The following is an 8,771-nucleotide window of genomic DNA, read 5'->3' on the forward strand; positions in this document are numbered from 1 at the left end:
TATAGGTATGCTTAATATAGAAAAGAAAAGTTTATTCGAAAAAATTTATAATACTTCCGAGAAAATGGAGTGTTAGGAGACGAAAAAGCTGACTGTCAACTACCAAATATCCCTTACCTCTTTCAGTGCAACTAATTTTTTTTTACTAACATGAAATAAGTGATTTGAAACAAATCCTTCAAGCAATATGTGTATTGGATTTTTTTAGAAAATTTTCTATGCAAAAAAGAAGTTTTCGGAAAAATGTCCCTTATCTTCTTATCATCCGTCGATTTTAACTTGACAGCCTCTATTTTTTAAATAAACTAATATTTCAAGTAACAAATGTACTTTTTGTAAAAAGATGAATCTATTGAACTAAATAAAAACTTTTTTCGGCTTTGAGAAATAAACAATAAATAAAATGCAATAATTTATCATAAATGATTACTAAAAAGCATCGGAGGGCTCGTCTTGCTCATCCTATTATTCTCCTTTAACAATACGAAATCTCCTTTTCCATCCACTCGGACTTCCTTTGCAATAAAAAATCCTCTTTTTTAGCCCCTCAGACTCCTTTTATAATAAATGTTTTTGTCCGTGTGAGGATTAGGTTGTATTAGCACACACAGGTGCAGCAAAGGAAACTGTGTGAGGATCAGCTGTGAGTTCTTGTGAGCGACAGTGTGTACAAATGGACTAAAGTCTAAACTCATCCGTACATACGTACACAAATCCCAGCAAATAAAGTTTGAAATTCCTTACGGATTATTTTCTCCTCAGCAGTGGTCTATAAAAATGTCTGATAATAGTAATAAAAATCTACTGTCGATGCGAAGTGATACGTGTGATTGTAAAAAATGTGTTGAGGGTAAGGAAAGTATTAAACTATCAGATTATATGGTTGTCAAAAAACATACCTCAAAATTGATGGTTCTGAATTTTTTCTATTTTTGTGTTGAAAAGTCAATTGGAATATTTTTGGCTGCGAATTCAAATCTTTTTTTTGTTGTTGAAAATTCATCTGTTTGATTTAAGAATTCACCTGTTTTAGTAGTATTTTCATTTTTCTTAGACAAATATGCAACTGTTTGATTGTAGATTGAACAATTTTGTTTAAAAGTTGTAATTTTTTATTAAAATCTGTTTTACAAGAAATTTCTTCTATCTTGAATAAGAATACAACTGTTAGGTTGAAAATTCACCATCTTGTTTTTAAAGTTTGTCTTTTCGATTTTAAAATGAATTTGCTTTAGCAGAAATTACATCTTTCTTTCATGAAAATGCAACTATTTCAATGGAAATTCAGAAATTTTGTTGAAAAGTCAGACTTTTTGGTTGAAAATTCTGATGTTTTGTTAAAAATTAAACAATTTCGTAGAAAATTTCCTTTTTGTTTAAATTAAATATTTTGGTGTGGAAGAGAATACTGAAATTTTTTTTGGATTAAAACTCAACTTTTATTGAAAGGTTCAACTTAAAAAACAAAATATTTCTTTTTTCTTAAAAATGTATCTGTTTTAGTAGAAATTTCATTTTTCTTGGATAAAAGTGCAACTATTTTGTACAAAATTAAACTATTATTTAAAATTTCATGCTTTTTGGTTAAGAAAAATTTGTCTTTTTGGATTAAAAGTTCAACTTTTTTTGTGGAAACTTATTTCATGTTTAAAAATTCAGATCTTGATCGTGAAAACTAAACTCATATCTTTTTTAATAAAAAATTCGATTATTTTTAAATTTATCTTGTTGGTTTAAAAATTCATCTATTTCAGTAGAAATATAATTTTTTGTGAAAATGCAACTTTTTGGTTAAAAATTCTTCTTCTTTGCTTGAGTATTCAACTATTTAAATTTAAAGATTTGGTTGAATCGCTTTGTTGTACCATTTTATTTCTTGGACATTTATATTTTTAGTTAAAAATTCATCCCTCTGGTGGAAAGTCAAACTTTTTTGTTAAAAATACTCTTTTTTCAAAGTTAAACTGTATTGTTAAAAATATATTTTTTAAATTGAAGGCTTATGTATTTGGCTGATAATGTAACTGTTTAGTCGAAAAGGCTTCTTTAGGGTTTAAATAAACTTTTTAACTTAAACGCAACTTTTCCATTTTTCTAATTTATTTTTTTTAGTTGAATAATCTCCTTTTTTAGTTAAAAAAATAATAATTTTCCTGGATTAATATTCAATGTTGTTTGTGCAAAAATGCATCAGTTTCGAGGAAATTAATTTTTTGCTGAAAATTAATATTTTGGTTTTTAAATTCACTTTTTATAGAGGAGGTTCATTGTTTGGCTTGAAGTTTCAACAATTTAGATCAACTTTTATTTCTTTTTCGAGTGAAAAATTTTTATTTGTTGAAAATTCATCTTTTTAGTTTTAAAATTCTTTTTTTTTGTATAAATTTCAACTTTTTTGATTAGAAATAAAATTTTTTGTACAAAATACATAAATAATTTGAAAAATTCTAAATTTGTATCTGAAATACTCTTTCATTCATTTTATACAAATTATAAAATCAAAATATTACGAGATTAAAATGCTAGTATTTGAATATTAATGATCAAGAAAAATAAAGAATTAGTCAAGGAAAAATCTGGGAATTTTGATGATTATGTTCTGCGACACCCTTTCAAATTCTAGTAGCAATTACAATCAAAACATTTGTGGTAACAAAAAATTACCTAGGGTGACAGAGGGGGAGGGGGGTGTGAAATGGGTTATTATGGTTTTTCCAAGTGGGGGGGGGGGGGGGGGGGGGGGGGGGGGGGGGGTCATCGAGGGGCATATAATTCATTACGTAATTTAAGTACACTCAGAAAACAGATTGGTTGATTCAGCAAAAATTTGATTTAATCAAACAAATAAATACATTGCTATATGTTCAATCAAATTTTTGGTTGATTCAATCAAATTTTTTGGTTACTAAGGTTTGGTTGATTACAATAATTCTTTTTGGTTGATCCAACCAAATTTTTGGGCTGCACGACAACTAGCCCGTAGATAATTGATCCGCGACAATTGATCCGCGACAATTGATCTGCGCGACAATTGATCCGTGGACAATTGATTCGCGACAATTCATCCGCAATAATTCACCACAATTAAAAATTGATAATACAATACCCCATTCAATTTAGACGAGAGTTAATAAAATATTTTGTGTAATTATAATATAAATAACAAGACAATACTTAATACAGCTATATTATATTCCAATCACGACTTTTTACACAACTGCAAAGTCGTATTTCTCCAGAACAAACAATTACGTAACCTTAACAATAGCAGCAACAGATTTCAAGTATTTTAATTTTTCCGTTTCATCATAATGCTCAACGACATATTTCAAACGTTCATCTTTAGTAGCATAAATTTTCCTTTTAACCGGAGCAACATTAACACCAGTATCAATTTGTGTCACAGATACCTCTGTCAAGACTTGAATATCTTTAAGTACATTAACAAAAGCACTGAATACAGCATGAAAATTCCAACTTGTTTCATTAGTGAACAATGCCACCCCTCTACTCCATTATTACTACGCATTTCACCATTAATAATCGCTTGATCACAATTCCACAAAGTTAAATCAAACATCGGTTTCGCTCGCCCACGTCCAGAGCGTTTACGTTCGCCAATCCATGATCGCTCAAAATACGTTAGCAGATCATTTAATTCCTCACTGTGCTCATCAAAAACCGGTGATGCTACTAGCTCCTCATACGCTTCAATTACATGGTCAACCGGCACACATGCAAGAGCCATAAGCATTTTCATATTAATAAAATAATTCATGTCAGAATTGTAATTGCACTGTAATCCACAATTTTGTATATGACGAAAAATACATGGCATAAAGTGGAAGAGACATCCAGATATAACACAATGAGGAAATATTTTTAAAAATGCCCCAATGAATGCACGTTCAAAGTCTACAACTGCCCTTTTCGGATTCAAATGTGGCTGAAAACGTTTGATGACTGTCAACATGGAAGAGTACAATTTCTTTGAATTATTCGAAGCTAAAACATACACTAATGGTAACAATTTATCATGATATGAGCCGTGGATGGAGTATAACTGTGTAAATATCGTCGGTACTGAAACAAATGTTCCAATACAACACCACAATTGACACTGTGCCAAAATTTCTAAATTCTTCTGTGTAGCATAAATAACAAAACGTCCTGGACCTTTACCACTATCGTGAAGTAGGAACAACTCATTACTGCTAGTCCTCTGATAAAGCGGTGGTATAACTAACTCATCTAACGAAGGTGGATTTACAGAAGGAGTACTGCAATCATGCTGCCTCAATCTTCCAACAGTACGAGTCAAAGATCTCACTTTGGGTAACTGTGCGCGAACAGGTGATGCAACCGTGCTAATACACGTAAAACCACAGCGGCACTGCTATTACTACTCTTGGCAGCTTTTTCTTGATAGCGTCTTTAGCTTTTTTTGCGGCAACAAACACCAGATCACCAGCATGATTGTGCTTACCAGTAACATCAATAATTTTCCCTAAATATAATAAAAAACATGAAAATTAGCACAAAAAACAATCAAAGTAAAGAAAAAAGAAAGTTCAATCAAAATACTCATTACCAGTACGTTTATTGGTTGTTCTGTGAATTATTACGGAACATGATCGTTTCTTATATTCAACGCAACGCCATGTTACATTTGTGTTGTTGACACTTTTCTTTGCATGCAAATGGCCTTCGTGTAACAACATTAAACCACCCCGTTGTGATTTTATAAACTTCAGTGGCATACCAAGAACGTTAATAACACAGCAATTGAAAAAAGAAACAACAAACAATGACAATAAACCGACGTACTTCATTTAACTTAGATATCAAGATATGGAATGCTACAACATTCAAACGGTTCTATTACTCAAGCCACGATGTTTAGTATTTAAAAGGTAACTGTAAGAAACGCCCTCTATCAATTATAAATATAGACTACGTAAGTCAAATAAAGAAGTTACCAATTATCGATAAGTTTTTTTTCAGTAAATTGGAATAATAAAATTTTGCATTTACAATTAACATAACAGAATTTTGCCCTTAAAACACATCGATGAGAGCGTGGAATAGTATAACAATGTAATTACAATAAATGTAATAGCATTTTGTCCTTAAAAAAAATCGATGAGAGCGTGGAATAGTATAATAATGCAATTACAATAGTTGTAACAGCATTTTGCCCTTAAAACACCCCGGCGAGTGAGATCAAATTTTGCGGATCGATTGTCGACGGGTTAAATGTCTCACGAAACAATTGTCAACGGATCAATTGTCAACAGATCAATTGTTGCGCAGACCAATTTTCGCGGATTAATTGCCGCGGATCAATTGTCCGCGGGCCAACTGGCGTGCCAGCAATTTTTGGGTTTATCCAATCAAACATGTTGGTTGATCCAAGCTAATATTTTGCTTGAATCAAAAACCGTCGTATGAATTGATGCGTTATATTTACTGCACCGGTGAACTAAACTGCACCCTGCGAACTAAAGGTTGTACTAACGTTCAAAATATGTTTCTGTATGTTTAGTGTAATGGAAGTATTTAGTTAGTTCAACGAAATTATTTTGTTACTTTAACCAAATTATTTTTCAATAAATTATATATTCTGCTCAACCAATTTAATTGGCTGAGTCAACTAAACATGCTCAAATGAATAATTACTTTGAATCAAATAAATTAATTCTCTGTGTTTCATAAATATAACCAAATGTTTATTGGAGCTGACCAATTATCTGAGTGTACTGCTTCTAAAGCCATGGATAAGGAATTAGGGGAATTAGAACTTCGTATAGACATCATTCAAAAAGATCAGGTAGCTATGGATGAAAAGATAGCTACTCTGGATAAGAGGATTTCTACATTAGATGAATGAATAGATCATGTTGAAACCACATCTAAAGAAAACACCTCAGCTGTGAAAAGGCCAGCAGGAGAAAGTAGTTTCAACAAAAGTATTACGGAAATGGACGATAGAAATAGCAGGAAAAATAAAATAAAAATATCTGCGCTACCTGCGATTGATGATCAGGAAAAGGGCGATGTCAACAAATGCAGAGAGAAATAGAACTTTATGGAAATTATAAGATGTGTTGATATGAAGTTGGATGTGGAAGGTAAAGAGTTATATAGAATTAACAAATTCTTACAGAATTAAATCAATCTGGAATCAATAAAATTAACATTGAAGAATGAGAGAGAGCCGAGAGATCTGCACAAAACAATATCGATTACTTTAAAGGGAAGGGTGAGGAAAGAGATTCCAGAAGGATTCAGGTGCACTTCAGATCGGACAAGGATGCAGAAAGAGGAGCTATAAATTTTGTATGAGGAACTGACGGAAAGAATGCTAAAAAGAGAAACCCGATCTTAGAATTACTTATCGCCAAGGAAAACCAATAACAATAAGCAATGCAGGCAAGAAGACTCCGACAAGAGGATCAGACTATTTTAGCTTAGCCTGGAATGTATTCTAAAGAAACAATTGATAATAAAGAAATAATTTATAAAAATTGTAGAAATGGGAGAGCAGTTGGGGCGTGTTGATTTCTATATAATATATATAATTAAACCAATTTTCGAAAAATTATTTATTCGTTTATTATTTCTAAAAATTTTAATTATTAATAAACTTTTGCACTTACTTGCGAAAAATACATGTACATAAAATTTTATAAATATTTAATCAAATCACTTTGAGATAAATGAGGAACTTTTGTTGCTAAATAGAGAAAAATTGGAATTAAATCTTTATGTTACTTAATATGATCAAAAACTAATTAGCGAATAAGTAAGTAATGAGCTCATAACATAAAATATTGCAAAACTTTACAAAAATAATGTTATTGAAAAAGAGGTGATTTAAACATTCACAAAAGTTTATTATACAAATTATGGCCAATATTTAATTACATAAACTCAAAGTAAATAATCAATTTATGTTACTTTATTAATAGAAATCACAATTTAATCCTTAAGTAATTTAAAATTATGAAAAACATTAGCTAATAATTAATTAGTCTTTTCAAAACGTAAAAAGCATTAAATTATAATTATAATTTAGATACTGAATTCATTTGTGTTCAACATTTTTAAAAATGTTGACTTTCATTTCTGAAAACTTGATTTGTTAATAATCCTTTATACTAATTTCAGAAAAAAATTAAACCACATTTACATATAAATTTAAAAATTGAATGCAGATATATATTTTAAAATATCAGAATCGTTTAAAAATTGTGTAATTAAAACAACCGTCTTTTTATATTGATAAACTTTTATTATGCAAATTACACCCAATATTCAATTACATAACCTTGGAATAAAGAATTAATTCGTGTTACCTAATTTTAAGAACCTAAATTTCAATATGAAAAGCCTTAAACTATAATTTTCATTAAAGCATTCAATTAATTTTCTCTCAATTCTCGGAAGGGCTATAGAAGGAATGGCTATTGAAGGGTTTCACTGTATTTACGATTTCTTTCCATGCAACACCACCGAAGTGCTTTATTATAAAGTAAAATTTATGTATTTCTTTATTGTGATTAAAAATCTCTTAATATACGTAAAATGCCTGAATAACTGAATTCATTTTTCAAAACTATTTGTACATATTTCAATTTTTCCTGGAATTAGTTTAAAAGGTAAACTAACAAAATAAATGAGAGTTTTTAAAAATGAAATCCAGAGTTTAAAGTGAAATATCAAATAAGAATCATTTCTATTTTTTAATTAAAACAGTTATTTGCTGCTTTTTTATCTGTTAAACCGATTAATTAGTTATTAGTTGATTACTATATCCAAGTAACAGAAACGAAAGTGCAAATTAAGAAAAAAGATATGTAAAATAAAAATTATTTAAATGATTGACTAAAAGAAATCATTTCATGCTTTTTCGTATTGACTGGTTAATTATTATTAGCTGATTAATTTTGTTTATAAGACTAAATTAAATAGATTGAAGTTGAATATTGTTTAACTAAGAAGGTAAATTCATTCTTCACTTTGAGGTTACGTTATTTAATATGGGGTATGATTTGCGTAGTAAAAATTTATCTATATTTAAAATACCCTCATTCCAATTTTATAACTTTTTTTCCTGGTGTTTTGCAATAATTATCTGAATTCAATGTGCAAAATTATATATTAATATGTTTAAAGTTTTTGTGGAATTATTTTAAAAGATTATTAATTCTTCAAATTTTCAGTAAAATATAGGGTGAAAATTATTTTGATGCTTCAATTAAAATAATTTATTACAGCCTTTTAAATTATGAACTGATTAGCTGGTAATTATTTTTGTAATAAAATTTATTTTTATTGTAAAAATTATCTCCATAACTATAATTTTAGCCAACATTTGTGATGTTGGGAAATGAGTATCTGAATTTAATTTTTTAAATTATATGTATATACATTTCAATGAAAATAATTAATAAATTATTTTTATGCTTTTTACTCATTAGTTACTTATTAATCGATTCTTCTAAAATTGATACTTTCTATATCAGTGAAAAGCTTATAATTGATGCTATTCATACAAATGTAAGTTCTAATTACAAAAATATGTAACGTTAAAGCTATACATAATATTTGCGCCTAGGGAAGAAAATAATTTTTTAAACCTTTCCTATTATTTGAATTTTCAATAAAACTAATGCTTACTTTTTTTGAATGATTGAATGTTTATTTATTAATTCTTTTAAAACTTAAATTTTCTGTAATCATTTCAAGAAAAAAAATTAAGATATTCA

General features: G+C 28.9%; 2 protein-coding genes across 2 annotated transcripts in view; both read right to left on the bottom strand.

Annotated features, from left to right (window-relative positions):
- The window catches only part of LOC117177261 (potassium channel subfamily K member 18-like), a 193,638-nt gene that overhangs the window by 139,727 nt on the left and 45,140 nt on the right, over positions 1-8,771 (bottom strand). The gene's annotated exons all lie outside the window — the stretch shown is intronic.
- The window catches only part of LOC117177262 (two pore potassium channel protein sup-9-like), a 193,233-nt gene continuing 188,669 nt past the window's right edge, over positions 4,208-8,771 (bottom strand). Inside the window, exon 9 of the mRNA XM_033367847.1 lies at positions 4,208-4,507. The gene's annotated coding sequence lies outside the window, so the exon portion shown is untranslated. The remainder of the gene's footprint in view (positions 4,508-8,771) is intronic.

The sequence above is a fragment of the Belonocnema kinseyi genome, chromosome 7, assembly GCF_010883055.1.
Source record: "Belonocnema kinseyi isolate 2016_QV_RU_SX_M_011 chromosome 7, B_treatae_v1, whole genome shotgun sequence".
NCBI lineage: Eukaryota > Metazoa > Arthropoda > Insecta > Hymenoptera > Cynipidae > Belonocnema > Belonocnema kinseyi.